The 18,350-nt window shown below is 40.8% G+C and overlaps 1 long non-coding RNA gene across 10 annotated transcripts in view; it reads right to left on the reverse strand.

The window, feature by feature from the left end:
• Positions 1–18,350, reverse strand: part of LOC122157554 — a 156,554-nt gene that overhangs the window by 106,661 nt on the left and 31,543 nt on the right. For all 10 annotated transcript variants that reach the window (XR_006167946.1, XR_006167942.1, XR_006167945.1 and 7 more), the window contains exon 2: positions 253–400. This is a non-coding gene — a long non-coding RNA (uncharacterized LOC122157554). The remainder of the gene's footprint in view (positions 1–252; positions 401–18,350) is intronic.

The following is an 18,350-nucleotide window of genomic DNA, read 5'->3' on the forward strand; positions in this document are numbered from 1 at the left end:
CCTCTCTCTAGGTAGCAAATGTTAGAAACCACCCATTACAACTAAGAACACCATTTTGCAGCTTGATTTCCTTTCCCAGGGTTTTATGAATGACACTTCCCAGATTTAATGTTCCCTTACTCTGGTATTTCAAAACACAGTAAGAATTCATTTCTCGTGACAATTATTTTTTTACATACTGAAAACTGAAAGTTCTTCCCATCTTCCCCCAAATCAGTTACGTTTACATAATTAAAATGCTGTGGAACATACCTGCTTCCTGTGGAAAATTACTATTTTTCACTTGAAAAGAAAAGAACTGCCATGGTGCTTCATAGGAGTGGTTTAAGTCATCATCAAGACTTCTCAGCTGTGCCAGGCAAGATTCATCAATGAAGATTTAATTCACCAGAACTCAGGCCTATTGAGAAAAACAGGGAGAGAAGAATTCAAAAACTGTAAGTATCTAGCAATTCAAATCTACACAGCAATTATTTTGGATTTCATTTTGCATGGAAAATTAAACCTACTCCTCACAGTCACATACTCTTCTACAGCTGTTTCCTCAGTTAGAGCAGCCCATTTTCCCAAATATCTCAGCTAGCTACCTAGTTTTGAAACATTTCTATTTCTGCAGCCACCTGTGATAGACAAGGTGAGATTGAACACAACACTGTGTAGTCTACAGTTTATCAATATTTGATTCTGTTCTTAAAGACTGGCTGGTAACACTGTGCAGTTATGAAAAAACTCTCACTGAAACATCAAAAAGAACAGTTAGTCTTTCTGCATTTCTGGTTGAAAAAAATGAGACCTAAAGATAAACATTTTAAAGCACAAACTAAAAGGACAAAGAAGCAGAACTTCAAGACCATTGGTTGTTGCTTTCTTCTTTTTTTTTTTCTTGTTGAAAGAAAAATGTTAGCAGTGATGAAAAAATTGGAGGCACAACATCCAGATCTATAAAACTCAGGGGCTGTAAAACTGCAAAGCAAAACTGGGAAAAGCTTCAACTCTTCCCATAAGAAATAAGTTCCCCTCCATATAGTCCCAGAACTGAAGGTCAAAAGCAGTTGACATCACATTACAGGTTCATCTGCAAGTCTGCAAACTCTCCCTCACATCCAACCATCTTTTCCCATAAAGGAACTAATGAACATATACACACGAAGACCTTCACCTAATTTTCATATACCTAAATGCAAAATGTTTCAGTTTAAACAGGCTGCCTGGATTAGACAGAAGTTAATTAAAACAATCTCTCATTTTTTACTGTTTAAAACTTAAGCCTTAGTAAAGGAGGAATAAGACAGGACTTTTTATTACTCTTAGATGTTACTAAGAGGGCCTACAAATACATCTCTTCTTCCCGTGATCCCATTCATCTTGCTGCCTTTCCTACTCCTCTTTGCCAACAATCAGATCCCAGTAAACAACCTCAAGTGAAATTTGCAACTGTCAGATAAACATTAAAAATGCTTCTCTTGTCCTTTCCCATTGATAGTCCCATTAATATTGTAGTAGAATAAAAAGTTATGAAAATGAATGCATGCTGGTTTTGGAAGTGAATGATGCAGACAGGAGCTGTGAAATATATGCACTTGAATATGCACAGACAAAGAGATACAGTGTACCCAGAAGTGTGTATTTACTTACACACAGCGTTTTAACATACAGGACTCCTTCCTAACCTTATGCTACTGTACATGGTGAAGTAACTCCACTGACTTTTACCTGCTATAAATTCAACACAGGTAATATTAGAATTAAACCACAGTGGCTTTTTTCTTTCTTCTTTTTTTTTTTTTTCCTCTCCCCAGAAAGAGAGAAATATCAATTCTGTGCAATTTGTCTCTTATTCCTCCCTGCCCTTTTAATAGTCAGAGAATAAAATTATCATAAGATTTTGCCTATTTAGTACTTCCAGGCAATATATAAACCTCTAGCTATTTGCCTACTACTAATTTAAACAAACTTAAGTGGAGGAATATGGGGGGGGGGAAAAAAAGCTGTTAGGCAAAAATGAATTCAAAGACTAATCAGTAAAAATTTCAAAAAAGGAACAACCCAGCTTGCCTCCGTTTCTGCAATAAAATGGTGTTTGCTGTCTTCCATTTGAACCTTCACTGAAATCAACAGATTTGTAAAATGTAAGGTTACAAAATTAAGTCAGGTTGCAATATTATCACCAAACTATCTTAAAATATCATGTAGTATTATTGTCTCCTAAATATATATGTATGTAAATGCATGCATACGTGTTTTCTTATCTGGCTTTTACATTTTCTGAGCTTCTACATTGTATCAGCTCAAGGCTTTCTTTACAGGAAGAAGTTTTGCATGTTTAATAAAATAACTCAACGATACCTCATGGGAAAGTGGGATTTCAGAGCCTAGAGTTCTAGGAATACTCCCATGTAGAGAGGCAGATATGTAGAGATACAGTTGTGCAGGGTAACTCCAAAAAGTCTGAGAAGCCTTACTTGCTCAATCAAGACCATAATTTCCTGAAAACAAAACACGCTGTCATGCTGTTCTAATTCATAATGCACTGAGATTTCACTGGTGGTCTTACAATCCCAGGCTTTATTTTGCAGCTTCTAGTCATCCATTTCTCAGGTCTCTTAAGTGATAAGTTCCCAGAATTCTTTCTTTGAATCTCGTACTTTTCCTACAGATTTTCACTTCCATGTGAGAGTGAAAAGATACCACACAAAGAACATGAAACGGATCTTTCAAACTCATGGTTCTCTATTGCTCAGGTCAATGTGATTCTGCAGAGAAACCATTGCCTAACTGACTTACGCTTATATTAAGCAAAGGTAAAGCAAACAAACAGTTATTAATTTTATAGTCCTTTAACATCTTAGAAGCAGACCATGAACATTCTAGTTGCTAACAATCGTAGAGCACGGTTGATTTTTTTCCTGTTACAAAACATCATTGCAAAAGCAAAATTGGTTTCTGACGTTCTCATCAAAGTCATAAAGAGGTCAGCCAGACTTATCAGATTTCAGCTGTTCTAGCGCCTCTTCAACTGAAATTTGTTTCATTCATTCATTCTGATACACTGATTATGGAAAAATTCCATTGTAGACTTCTGCTATTTTAATCACAGATTACCAAAAAGTAATCATCCTCTGAAATTCATATTAAAATTTCATCTGAGTGGGAGACAAGTTAGGTAAGATGCTAGTCGGATGAAATTAAAAACTCACATAAAAGCATAGCAAACTTTAGCTTAAGGTAGCTGAAAGCAAGGAATTGTACTGAAGTCAAGAAATCTGGATAGTTAAGAGATACATACAAGCGTGGCTTCATTAAAGGCAGGCCTTGCCTGACCAACAAAGTGACCTCCTACAGTAGTGCATAATGGACAAGGTAAGAGCCAGTGTTAACATCTGTCTGGACTTCAGTGAGGCCTTTGACATTGTCCTGCCCAACATTCACCTCTCCAAATTAGAAAGATATGGATTTTATTTTTTTTTAGTGTGTGTGTGTGTGGACTGTTTGACAGATAAGGAACAGGTTGTGAGATTGTACCCAGAGAGTGGTGGTCAATGGCTCCATGTCCAGATGTAGATCAGTGACAAGTATCCCTTAGGAGTCAGTACTGGGACAAACATTCTTTAATATCTTCAACAACTAAATTGTCAGTGGGATCAAGTGCACCCTGAAGTTTGCAGAGGACATCAAACTGTATGGTGAGGTCAACACGGCCGAGGGATGTAATGCCATCTAGATAGATCTAGACAGGCTCAAAGAGTGGGCCCAGGTGAAACTCATGAGGTTCAGCAAATCAAGTGCCAAGTTGTGTACTGGGTCGTGGAAACCCTCACTATCAATACAAACCATGGGACAAAAGGATGGAGCACAGCCCTACTGAAAAAAAACCTGGGGGTAGTGGTGGATAAGAAGCTGGACATGAACCAGCAATATGCTCTCATAGCCCAGAAAGCCAACTGTATCCTGGGCTGCATCAAAAGAAGTGTGATCAGCAGGACGAGGGAGGTAATCTCCCTGCTACTCTATCTACTCCGTGCTGGTGAGATTTCTCCTGGAGTACAGCAAACGCAGAGTCATCAGTAATGGAGAGAGACAGACCTCCATTCAGACGCATTCAGAGAAGGGCCACAAAAATAATCTAAAGGATGGAACATCTCCCCTGTGAGGTCAGGCTGACAGAGTTGAGGCCATCCAGTCTGGAGAAGAGAGGGGAGGGAGACCTGAGAGCAGCCTTTCAGCATCTAAAGTGGGGCTATAAGAAATAAGGGGACGGTTTTTAGCAGGATCTGTTTGACAGAACAAGGGAAAACAGTTTCAAATTAAAATGGGGGGAAGATATAGACTGGATATAAAAAACTGTAATTTACAGCCAAATGACCTTGGGGCTGATAATACACTACACTTCAAGCTAGACCATGATCTTACAAACTTACTGGCTACTTTTCACAAGTCAACTACGGGTACTGCATTTCATCAGCAACATTTACTGCAGTGGTATTTACAAATACAACAAGTTGCCTATTTTTCAAGTTTGTTCACAAAACAATTTTGTTTGAATTTCTTTTTTTATTTGGATTCAAAATAGTTTATATAAACTCTTATATTTATTAATATCAGGTTTGAACACCTGTTTTTCCTCCTGTATGGTTATGTTACTTCATTTCGTATACAGGAATGTTACTATTATCACTAAAATCTTCTTTTCTGGTATGAAGAAAAATTAGCTGCTTACTCTGAGGTCTTGCACACCTACCTGAAAACTAACTATCAACCAGCTTCAGCTACAAAAATTCATTCAAGCAGGGCAGTTTAACTGCCATGGAGCAGAGGATAAAAGAGCTTTCCATTGACTGGCCCTTATGCATTCATTTGGATGGGGGCAGCGGAGTTACAAAGAGTTCCCTTCCTCAAATGACATTTTATGCTTATATAGTGCTGGTACAAGCAAGTAAAAAGAGACAAATAAGGAGCAGTTGCTGATAGGCATGCCTGGGAGTGATTATCATGAGACTCTGTCACGAAGGAACCTCAATGAGCAAAGGATTCACCACGCTTTGTCGTGATGGAAATGCAGCCCACAGCACCAACACAAGATTCAGCATGAATCCAATACTGTTTGCAGTTCAGTTTGAGCCTCAGGGAACAAGTATGATAGAGCAGAGACAGAGCATAGGGCAGAGCTGGAATCCTTCTTTCACTTATCAAAGCATCATCAGAAAGCAAACATCAAGGAAAATAAGCACTATGATGATCCATGTATTAACTTCCTGCCCTCCAAGGTCAGCATTTCTTAAACCATCCAGGACATTAGATTCTCTGCACAGTCTCCAGCCATTTAGAAATGGATGGTAAAGGAAGCTAAAGCTCTAATGGGATGAAGTGTCAAAGAGAGCTTTTTATTTAAAGAAGTAGAGAAAAGAAAAGAAAATGGATATTTTACCTTTTATCTCAGAGTTAGTTAATATTCACACTTAACTGCTGAACTGGCTAAATTCTTTTCTTTTCTTAAGGACCTTTATAAATTTCATCATTAATAAAATCAGACATTCAATTAGCAGGGAATTTCTGATTGCTAACTGAGATTTCCCCCCCAATAGTTTCTTCTTTTTATTTTTTTTTCCTCCTCTTACTCTCTTTTTATTTTCTGTTCCTACCCCTGTGTGCCCCCTCCCCTGAAAAACCAGGGGAAAGTGAAAACTGACTCCATTAACCTCTGTCATTACCTAAATCCATCTCTTAATTAATATGAGTTAATATGATTAATCAAAATAATGAGACAAACCTATTAAATTAGGGTGTTTAAATTACAAATGGAAGTGGTAAAGGCAAAGGGGCTGATAACGAATAGCTGCAGTCAGAGATGGGGTTAGCTCTTGAAATGATATGTGACAGTCAACAGTGAGAATCGAGAATGAGAGGAAATCATCAAGATCCATGTGAGAAAAAGAATCTGTGTGTACAAGGAGTGATGTTGCTCAGTGTTGCTTGGTAGTACTTCTGAGGATCAGGTGTATTAAGATTATATTTTAAGCCCTATCATAGTGAGATATAACATAGCTAACAACGCAATCAGCAAATCTTTCAGCTTGCAGTTAGCTTCCATAGGGTCGGATGAATCAGATTTTACTTACCTAAAGGCCCCCCACTAGCAGTCTGTTGGGAACTCAGCCATTTGCTAGTGCTGTCAACACCACCCCACAGACACAAGACAGAGGATTACACAGTTTCTATACTGGAGGCACACAGGCTGAGCAAAATCAGCAGTTGCAATGCTCCATCTCTGACATTGACTCCTCAGGCTAGCTCCATGAACTCCTCTGCCGTGCTTGGTTGATTTAGATACACCATTAATAAATACAGTTTCATCTTTTCTCTAAACTGGAAACCTGAGATCTGGTAAGCTTTGACATTGTGTTCCTGTAAGTGCTGAAGGCAAGTTATACCAACAACAACCTTTTATAAGGAGCTCATCAAAGGTCAGAGTTTCCCATTGGATTTTCATTGTTCAATTACCTGCTTGAACTACAGTCCAAAAAACCGTTTAACTCCCCTGTTATAGATCACCAATTAAAGTACAAATAATGTTTCATAGGTCACTGTAACAACAAAAAGGATAATCATACTGAGGTGATACAAAGTGTGAAGTCTTCCCTTTGGAGAAATCCATTAAGAGCTTGTACTTCAGTCAAAATCATCAGCATAGGAAATAAAAGTAGCACAGGACTGACTGAGGTAGAAAACTACAGTCAAAATAGTTAGACATCAAAGAGGAGGCGATGGAGTTAACATGTTTTTCAGGAACAAGGAGCCCTTGAAACTAACAGGAAGTGGGGAGGAAACAACCACATTGAACAGTTTAGACCAATTCCATCCTTAGTATCTACAGCGTCATCCAAAACCCAGGAAGCAAACTCTCTATCTCCAATGTGGTTTTAGAAAGCAGTGTTCCTTTATTCCTCATGATGCACACCAGGAAACTTGACATCCTCTCAGAGTCAGGTTCTACACTTATACAGTTCAGACATACGTATGCAGTACTTTGGCACACATATTCACTCTTTTCCAAGGTCTCACAGATATGTCAAAACGTGCCTTTGGGCTCACTGGTATCTAGGATGGTTGAGTGCCCACCTACTTCTTCCCCTTTTTTCACCACAGCTTCATCACTGAAAGCTTTGACTCACTTTCATTCACTTTTCCCCAGTTTGGAAGATTTCCACTGCTTATTAAGCCACAGTGAGACGCTTTTTAAAAACAACGTACGTGGTACCCAAGGAAAATGTCTGCATGCTTTGAGGCAAAAGATGAAAGCGTTCTATTGTGACTCCAGTACTTCTCATAAGGCAAAATCTTCAAGGCAGAAGATAGAAGTATTGTATTATGCTCCCAGTGCAAAATTGAGGAAAAACAAGACTGTTCACTCACTAAAGCTGAAATGGAAAATTTTACAACTATCACTTATAGATTCCTTTTGCTAAACTAATATATTGGTTCTTAACTCATGTATTAATCCCTGTTGCTAAGCAAACCAACCTATATCAATAGTATAACATCTCTTTATAAAGCTGAGAACACTAGGGACAATGAGTGTTAATAAAACACATAACTGATGAAGGCTCCATACAATATATGATTTATAGACCATTTCAACTGCCTTTAAAAAGCAGCAACTGGGCTGGAAGTGTCTCAAATAGGAAAATAAACTTCTCTCCTGAGGGCACTGCACTGATCTGGTAGCACAAGGACTGTGGGATAGAGAAGAAAAAAAAAGATCTAGCAGGAACTCAGGATGGGAAAAAGCTATTCCATTTCAATAACCAATGCCTTGCTTAATAGATACAGTCAAAAACTATAGACACCCTAACTCATAACAGAAGAAAAGCACTATTCAATGCCATAATTTGCTTTTCTGAAAAATGTGTCCTAGGGCCATTCTTGGGTCAGCACTATTTCTCACATTTTTAAGTAAATTTCTTCTCAATTAAACAAGCAGCAAGCAAGAGACATACTCTGCTTTACAAAGATCTTTGCTAAGGTCTTCAGAAGTCTTCACTAAGAAGAAACATTTAAAGAAAATACAGCTTCACTTTACTATGTTGATTTCAAAGTGCTCTAAGACCATAAGCACAGCTGTGAATCTTCTTCATTTTCTCCAGAGAGAAATGGACAAGAGAGGGAACAGAAAAAATTGTTGTTGCTCACCAAAAGAAACTGACAACACTGAAAAGGTAGAATACAGATGCTGTGATCGATCTCCACTCCTCTTTCTTTCCTTAGAATAATTTCAATGTCAGATTTTCTGACTTAAAAAAAAAAATCATCTGTTCTTCTGTGCTCAATTTGGAGAATAGACAGAAGAGACTTTAAATTTCAGCTTAAGCTTTAGGCTATATTCCCCTTCCAGGGGAAATGAAGAGGGAGATGATCTCTCTGGGAACCAATGACAAGACATGTGGAAACAGCATGAAGATGTGCCAGGGAAGGTTCAAAATGTATGTAAGGAAAGGTTTTTTATTGTGAGAGTGGTCAAATTGCAACAGACTTCCCAAGAGGTGGCTGATGCCTCACGCTTATCAGAGTTCAAGAGGCATTTGGACAACTTTTGGTTGGCCCTGAATTGCTCAGGTAGTTGGACATAACGATCTGTGAAGATGCCCTCTAACTGAATTATTCTACTCTATATGATCTAAAATTGGAGTCAGGAAATAACTTCCTGGTATGCTCAAAATTTTTCCAAAACTTCCGCACAGCTGTTTTGCAAAAACTGCAGCATATCACTCACTGACCACTTCTTCAAAAGCTGTAAAGAGCAATCTGGAGAAACATAAGCTGCATATAGCTGCCAGTCCAACCATCTTGTCTACATTCTGGAATTCCAGCTATATTGCCTCTGTTTCCTCAATCAGAAATAGAAGAGTGTACAGTGGAAACATTGTGTGGATGGTGAAAAACCCACAGAAAGGTCTATGTCTCCGGTAGGCATCCCGGCTTTACAAGACCCACCAGGAGCACAAAGCAGGTGCTCAGAAACCTCAGCAAAATCCTGCAATATCCCAGGGTGTTTCTCAAGGAAAAAGAAATATTTTCTAAGTCACACTTGCTGCTCTGGAGCTATTATTTCTTGGAGTGCAAGAGGATTCTTTGCATCCATTTCTTTAGACTCTTGAGGTATGCATGACAGCAGATGTTTCTAATTACCTAATAGTCTGATTAAGCACTGGCTTTTTTTTAAACCAACACAGCTGTCAAGGGGACCAGTCAATGCCAGCTGTAATTCTAATCCAGATGTCCATTGGCAATAGAGTAGATCAAACTCACTCCAAAGGCCAGACAGCTTTTTGAGAATGCTTTTCAAGCAGTACTGGAGCTGGATGAAAACTGGCGATATAGAAGTGGTCTTGTATTTAGATCAAGCAATACCAAATGTCTGGAAAGAATGAAGCCTTCCAGTTACTATTGAGCACCATAATAATTCTAGAAGTAGAAGGTGGTGAATTAGTAATCTAGAGAGATATCTCTTGATAGCATTAATTAGCAGCCCTGGTTCAAATTAGCAGAGATGGGAAGTGACCATGTATCTGAAACAAACGTCTTTAGGAGCTGCTCCAAAACAACAGCTCTGAAAACAGGAAAAGCAGAGCAAACAATGGCAGTACTTGCTTCTACACAGTCCAAAACTCAAAGCTCATATCTATACATGAAAGCACAACAAATCAATCAACATTCTCCCTCCACACAGAAAGGAAACAGCCAAGAGAAGGATGTGTGGCCTTTTGCAGGAACATATTAGCATTCAAGAGAGAATGGCAAACCTTCCAATTCCCTCCATGACCCTAAGTAAACTTCCTGCATTTGCCACACTGCAGCTTAAGTATGAAAGACACCTGCAAGAACTCAGAACAGAAGCACATCTTAAGCAGCTGTCACAAGCCTGCCTGTGCTTGGCAACTAGCTAATTATCTCCATAACATCTCCTTCTTTGTCTTCTTGTCAGCACCTTATCTATATAATCACTCATGGCTTTTTTTTCCCCAACTCTCTCCTTGGCATAACCATCTTTGTTGGGAAATACTCCTTTTGTTGAAATAGAAATGTTCTGAAGGACCACACTGTATTTGCAAAACACTTGCTAGGAAAGGATCCCTAATTTGCAGCTGGCAATACAGAAGCCTGCGTGTAGAAGGAGACCTACGTGGATGTTAGAGATCTGGGTTAAAGTTTCTGGTCTATCTTTCTAGATTGAAGACTTAAACCTGGCTCTCCCCCAGCAATGCAAAACGTCTTGATTGGTGTAATTTCTTTTGGGAACAGTCTCTCCCATTGGAACTCTTTCACTCTGTGAATTAATAAGTGCACTTCTGGCAAAGATTCAGTCCTCTATCTGCTACAGCACCAGTATGTGGAAGATCCCAGATAAATACTGTCCCTGCAAATATTTGCAGTATCCCATAGAATAATCCTGACTTCTTGGATACTGGCCATCCTAAAATCCAAAGATACTTGTTTTCCTCTGACAAGGTTTCTCAGAGTCCGGGTTTAATCACATGTGAAACAAAAAAATATGTAAATCACAAAATAATTCAGCAGATTTCAGAAAATGAACATATCTAAGAAAAAGTATTCATCCAGAGAGACCCTAGTAGACTTTGTTTTCCGTCACAAACACACTATTTTCATAGCCAACTGTAAAGTTGCTCTAGTCAGGTACTGGTCTGAACTGAGCTTATAGAAGTCTTTATGAGGCCATTCTTCCTGCGTGCTCTAGGTTCATTAGCAAGCAGCAAGAAAGAGCTGCCATTTCTTCCAGCCAAATTAAGATGAAAAAGGAGGGCCAATGGGAGTAGAATGATTTGGTAAAGGCTTAAAGCATTAACGCTATTAAATCAGTGGTGGGGCCATTACAGTGGAATGAAGGCAAGGATAAAGGGCACAAAGTAGTTGCGAGTGTCACTGACCCCTGTGATAACCACTGTGGGAATATAGGGTTACTGCCAGGAAAGTAGCATGAGTATATACAACAGGATCAACTGTGGCCTCACCTCTGTGAATTCAAATTCACAGGAAGAACAAAAACAGAGTAAGGGACATAAACACATATCTGTAATACGAAAGACAGGCTGGTGCTGCAGTTCTTTGGCAAGGGCCACACACAAGCTTATGATTCTGGTTGTTCAAACAGTTGCTTTGGTTGCAAAATGGTTTTGCTCAGTCACCTGAAATCTTCTAATGGGATATCTTACTATAAAGACCTCTTTCTCCTTCATACATCTTACATCTTCATGTGCTTTTTGTCTGTTCCCCATCTTTCCTGAGTTTCATCCAAAGCCCGAGTATTTTCAATCTTTTCTATCCATTGAATCTGCAAATTCATGGAATCAAAGAGAAGTAAAAAAAGCAGACATATTTACTACTTGGATCTACTGAGATTTCCTTGGCACTGTTTTCATTTCCCTCATCACCTCATATTGATTTCTACCAGGTAGCCTGCAGGGAAGAAGAGAAATAGCTTATTTGCAACCCGTGTGGATAATGAGGGATCTAGAGCAATGTAGACCAAGCAAATCAGAATTACAGAATCATAGAATCACCAAGGCTGGAAAAGACCTCCAAGATGATCCACAGTCCAACTGTTCACCTACCAACAATCCTTCCTCACTAAACCATGTCCCTCAGTACAACATCTAAACATTTCTTGAACACCTCCATGGGTGTGACTCAAGCATTCCCCTGGGCAGCCTGTTCCAGTGCCTGACTACTCTTTCAGGGAAGAAATTTCTCATTATGTCAAATCCTGTATCTCCCCTGGTGCAACTTGAGGCCATCCCCCCTAGTCCTATCACTAGTTATGTAGGAGAAGGGGCTCACCCTCACCACAACCTCCTTCCAGGTAGTTGTAGAGAGCAGTAAGGTCTCTCATGAGCCTCCTCTTCTATAGAGGAGAACTCTTCTCTGAACAACCCCAGTTCCCTCAGCCACTCTTCATAAGATTTGTGCCGCAGGCTCCTCACCAGCTTAGTTACCTTTCTCTGCACGCACTCCAGGGCCTCAATATCTTTCCTGTAGTGAGGAGCCCAGAACCAAACAGTACTCAAGGTGCAGCCTGACCACTGCTGAGCACAGATGGATGATCACTTCCTTGCCCCTGCTGGCTACGCTATTTCTGATACAAGTCAGGATACCATTGTCCTTGGCTACTTGGACACACTGCTGACTCATGTTCAGTTGATCATCAGCTAACACCCCCCAAGTCCATTTCTTCCACACAGTCTTCCAGCTACTCTGCCCCAATCCTGTAGTGCTGCATGAGGTTGTCGTGACCAAAGTGCAGCACTTGGCACTTGGCCTTGCTAAACTTCATCCCACTGGCCTCAGCCTTTGATCCAGACTGCCCAGATCCCTCTGTAGGGGCTTCCTACCCCCACGCAGATCAACACTTCCACCCAGCTTGGTGTCATCTGCAGACTTACTGAGGATGCACTCAATCCCCATGTCTAGATCATCAATAAAGACATTAAACAGGACAGGCCCCTGTACTGACCCCTGGGGAATACCACCTGTGACCAGCTAAATTTAACTTCATTCACCATCGCTCTCTGGTCATGGCCCTCCAGCCAGCAAAGTTCTTTACCCAGCAAAGAGCACACCTGTCTAAGCCATGGACTGCCAGCTTCTCTAGGAGAAAGATGATTAGGTAGATGTCTAAGTAGATGTCAACATCCTTTCCCTCTTCCACCAGGCAGGTAACTCAATCATAGAAGATTGGGTTGGTATAGTAGGATCTGCCTTTCATGAACCCATGCTGGCTGCGTCTGATCCCCGAGTTGTCCCACACATGCCGTGTAATCACACTCAAGATGACCTGCTCCACAACCTTTCCTGGCACTGAGATCAGGCTGACAGGCCTGTGTTTCCCCTGTATCCTCCTTGCAACCCTTCTGGTAGATGGGAATTGCATTCTTATGAACTCTTGGTGTAAGCTACAGGGCCAGAAAATGAGTTTGAAATACAATAGGTTGGATAGAGTTGGCAAGCTGACTGAAGAAGGCAGGCTGGAAATAAAGCCTTAGCTGTTAACAGCCTCCTTTGCATGGCTAGAAGCTGCAAGTTATATGCAACACAAGGCATCACTTAGCCACCCATCTTGTTCTTTTTGAATATCGGCACAGAGGGACACTGCTGGGCTGTGTATGAGCTTAATACGACTCAAGGACAAAGTCAATAGGAATCTCTTCAGCACGTTATTCACTTCACAGAGTTACATTCAAGGGCAACAAGACCTTGTTCCTTCCACAGAATTACACTTCGAGCACAACACTAATGAGTTAAAATGAATCTTTCATTAAGTCACTGGATGGACACAACATCCTTGCTAGTCTTTCCAATAATTAATCATTCTTACTACTGAAGAAAAGATGCCTTATTTTTAATATAAACTGCACTTAGAAGTTTTAATATAAACCGTTCTAGCATCTAGATGTTGGTTCCTATTACTTTGAAAGGTTCTCTGATCATGGTGTTAAGAAGTCTATGTGGTATTTTTTTTCATGAAGAAATGTCTGCGCTAAGAAAGTCACCTCTCAATGTTCTTGAGAAACTGAAAATACTGAGTTCTACTTGCTCATTCCAAGTTATCATCCCAAGACATCTTGGTGCTTCTGCTCTCTTCTCTTCAGTTTTGCTACCTCCTTTTATGCTGTATGCTACTAAAAGTATGTCAACGCCATTTATGAAGGTTAAAAGTCACTCCATTTCCTGTCCTTGTGGACAACTCTAAGGAATGCAACAGCCTTTTTTTTAGTGGACTGCCACAAAATGGAAGGCTGCAAGATGCAATATTTGCACCCAACAGTACTACTTTGTATATGACTGCTAGAATTAGACATTCCTTGTGATACTAATCACTTTACATAAAGTTTTTCTAATTATTTATCACCCTATCAGCCTTGTAACATTGCAAAATGTAAAATATAGATGTAGTTTAGTTACTTCCTAGTCGCAGATAAACCTGTTGAGTAACACTGAACTTGTTATCAGTTCTTGCTGAATCCCCAGGGTACTCTCATTCAGTGATACCTCCCTTTGAGCTCTCTTAGCTAACTAGTTCTTAATCCATTTAACAGACACTGAAGTGACATTGTGTAATACTAATTTTTTAGTCAGACTATCATTCTGCACTAAGTCAAATGCTTAATGAAAATACATTACATTTAGACAATAGTCTTTAACAATCCATTTGTTTGAGATTACATTCTTAAGATCAAGTTTGTTTGACAAGACCTAGCTTTCATAAAGTTATGCTGACTGATGTTAATTATATTCCTTTTCTTCAGCAACTGACTTTCTTACTAAGTTTTCCATTGCTCTCATTACTTTTTCCTTCTGACATAGAAAAGCAGTATGCAGCCATGGCATGGTTGGGATTGGAAGGGGAGAAGTGTAGGACAGAAGATGTGAAGATGTGTAGCCACTCACAAAGGCACCATTAAACAGTACCTATAGGAAATAACAACTCCTATGCGACTTCTATTCTATTTTCAAAGTGAATCTTCTCTACGTGATCTCATAGTCTTTCTAACAGTGAAAAAAATCTCCAAACGAAAAGAAAAAAAAGCTAGCATCAGTAATTCGGAGATTTACTAACGCCTCTAACTTGCTTGTTTTAAAGTATTATCTCATTTTGAAAGTTGTTTAACACACCCTTGTGGTAACTAATGGACCAGAAGGGCTTCTGAGTCCTCATGTGATACACATAAGCATGCCGTCTTTTTCAGATATAGGGTAAAAAGTATTTTGTGCACGTCAGGTTCTGCAAAGGTTGAACTGCACAGAACTGTGAGATTTTTGCCTAGCATTTACAGCTTTGGAAATATCTTTCCATTGTGGACTAAATAGGTGATCTGCAGAGAATACTGCTCGTAAGAGATTTAAGCAGTTTACATTAAAAAAAAAAAAAAAAAAAAAAAAAAGGAAAAATATACAGTGCCAGAGAATCATAAAGGAATTTCAGCTTTGAAGCTTTCTAAAATCATTAGTTTTGCATCTGCAAGCTGATGACCCAGTATGACTTTGCAACATCATGCAGCTCAATTCTATCCAATGGGGCTCTCACCAGTCAGTTCAGGACTTAAGGTTTATAGGACAGTGGGACATTTCAAAATACACCTAAGCACTTAGTGATGCTCTGAAAACATTACTACAGGACTGCAGAATATTAGTGCTCTGCTCATGAGGCAGCCAAAGAGTTTGCTGCCACATTCATCCCCTGAACACAAATCAGTACTCTCCCCTCTCACCGTATTCCTGTGCCTCCTTATTGCAGGGGAGTTTCAAAACTACAAAAAAACAATGATATCAGGTAGTACCTGTAGGAAGCCTGAAGTCACAGATTGCCCTTCCCAGTTCTACAATCCCTACAGCTTTTGGGAGTTTCCCCAAGAGACAGAGGAATTCAGGATCTCTATTTAAAAAGTAATACTCTGCTGCAGTTGGATACTCAGAATTCTCATGTCCAGCTGTCACTGTATGACCTTCCACTGAGATAAAAAAATAAAATAAAATAAAAATAAGAATAGGCAGAGGCACATTCACAATTAGAGTCATTCACAATCTTGCTTGAGTTAGCAACTCCCTGTAAGCACCTACACATACAAGCTCTTCACTGCACAAAACAACCACAGCTGTCAAGCTTCTGTCCCACTAGCATGTCAGCCATGTTTTACACTCACCACTAGCACCCAGGAAAATGTTTTTTCCCCAGGTCCCTCCCAGCTCCCTCAAGAACAGCAGAACAGCTGAGACCTGAGAAGCCAGAGAGTACACAGGGTCAAAGAGGCTCTATGATATGATGTTTTCAAGGCTCTCCTTTGTCACTCTCCTAGCAGGACCATCCACAGCCTGGCCATTAAGCTGCCTATTGTAGAGGCTGTACTTGTGGCAGCAGGCACATTAGGGCTGCTATATGCAGCGCAGTATCAAGCTCTCCCTGCTGTGTTCCTCTAGAGCTACTAGAGTCATGTGATAGCAGGGCCATGCTGGCACATCTCCTTCTATGTGCCTGTCCAATAATCTATATAGAATAGTTCTGTAGATACTTCACCCTTTGAAAACCCAGACCATTCTTCTCAGATAATGAGGACTGTTCAAGGATATGACTTTGAGAGCCCCCTCTAGATTTCTACGGAACATTTAAATGTGGTATTGAAAATAAGCATGTGCAAAAGAAAAGGGTTGTGGCACCCCTTAGGGATGATGGTGACAGAGGGCAGCACACCTAAGTACCATGTGGCACGGTGACAAGAGGAACCCTGCATGGCAGACTTATTCTGCTTATCTCTTCCATGCACCCAGGGAAGTACTCAAAGATAAGCGAAAGGCTGCAGCAAGTTCCCAGCAGGCTGGGTTCAACAGCTGGGACCTGAAGCTTCTGAGAGCAAAGGGCTGTAATGAGCAGGCATGAAACCAACCTCTGAGGAGGTGACAAGTCCCCAGCAGCTGCTGCTCGCTTCCACCACCTCCAAGCCCTCCACGAGGCCAACCGCGGTTCCCTCTGCTCTCCCCGGATTAGCTGCGTCGGCCCCGAACGTGAGGCTTTGGTGCCCCTCAGTGGCCGCGGCTCCGAACAACAGGACCCGGCCTCCCTTAGCAGCCGAGGCGAACGCCTCCGGCCCCGTAGATTAAAGCAGCCCGTTGCTGCGGCCCCTCTCCGAGTTATTTCGGAGAAACTGTGACCTCGCGTTTCTCGCCAGCAGCAGAAGTAGAGGCTTGAAAATTTGCTCCGTTTCAAAACACATGTGAAAGGAAACATGGCAATAAAGGCGAGTTGTCATTTAGGAGAAAATATTTCAGCAGCTCGGCCTTTTTAATAAGGGTGAAGGAAACTTTCAGAGCCCACTTGGCTGGCGCGAAGAGTCCTCCCCCAGCTGGACAGCGAGGAGGACGGGGAGGCAGGGAGCGGGTTTCTGTGCAGGCGGGGCGCTTATTCACCGGTCACAGCCACAGCGCCGACTGCTTACAAACCCTTCTTTAAAAAGACGTCGGGAAAAAAACTTAAGGGAAAGCAGCACGGACTTATAAACGTTGCTGACTGAGAACAGCTGACTGGAAACTGCTCCAGGCATTAACTGACTCAACTCAAAGAGCGCCGGGAGAAAAGACATTGGCAGTAGATGGCCGGGAAGGAACAAGGCACTGCTCGGACAAAAGCTGAGAGCAGATATGCGAGGGAGCTCACGGTACAATGCAGACACCCGGTGTTGGGAGGTACCGACATCCGAGTGTGAAGCTGAGAGATAACCATCTCCTGGCACTGCTCCGCTGTCAGGGCCAGGTACCAGCTGGAGACTAACAACAGCCTTACATATTGGTGAAGATAGAGAACATCAAGCTAAAATCAGTAGCTGTATTATGAGAGCCCAAGGAGATGACCTGGCCAGGATAAGGGATGGTGGCACAAAGCAGAGGAGAATGCAGACTGCAGGTTAAGAAAACCTGAGCAGGCCATTTCCCTTGGCATGAATTCATTTAATCTCTTTATGAATGGTAGAAGATGTAAGAGACACTGCAGAAAACAGTCCTAGACTGGTGTTACAAGCTGGGCTTTTGCAGCATTTTTAACATTTATCATCTGAATCTCGTATCCTAATTCTAATCTAATTTTGGGTCAGAAGAATGTGAAATGGACTTTCTAAGTCTTATCCTTATGTTCTGCAGGAAAAAATAAAAAATAAAAGCAGGATTAACTTGCAAAAACACACTCCCCTGCAGGCAGAAAGAAGTTGCTTCCAGCAACAGTGAGATGAGGATTACATTTTGTACTGTTTTCAGAACAATATGTATATGAGCATTCAGACTAGTCAGAGCACAGAACTACTCAGTTCTGGATCTTCAATAACCCCTTCATTAAACAGCATGGAACCAACTCATCTCATAGAGCGACCACATACACATCCCCTTGGAGGAACAAGCAGCTATGAAAACTTGGCTTTAGCTGTTGAAAACATTGGGGTACCTTCTCCTTTCATCTGCCAACAGTCCCGTCACAGAACATGCAGAATAGGATGTATTGCGTGCAAGCCACCAGCATCAGCAGTTTAAACTTGTGGTGACTGCAAACCAGGGCAGCTGAAGTGCAGAACCATATTCACTATTTATTTTCTAAAAAATCTGCTCAAAATTCAACTTGAATAGGGCAAGAAATACAGGTGTCCTCTGTTGGCATCCTACATTAAACCAATGAATTCATATAACTGACTGTCCAAATAGCTATGTTCATGGCTTGTCAAAACAACAACTTATTTTGATAGTGAGAGCCTTTTTTCCTTAGTACAGGGAGATGTTTTGGTCTATTCAATTAGTTCAGTTCAAAC

The sequence above is a fragment of the Centrocercus urophasianus genome, unplaced genomic scaffold, assembly GCF_019232065.1.
Source record: "Centrocercus urophasianus isolate 14NV4802_14NV808 unplaced genomic scaffold, USGS_Curo_1.0 seq_14, whole genome shotgun sequence".
NCBI lineage: Eukaryota > Metazoa > Chordata > Aves > Galliformes > Phasianidae > Centrocercus > Centrocercus urophasianus.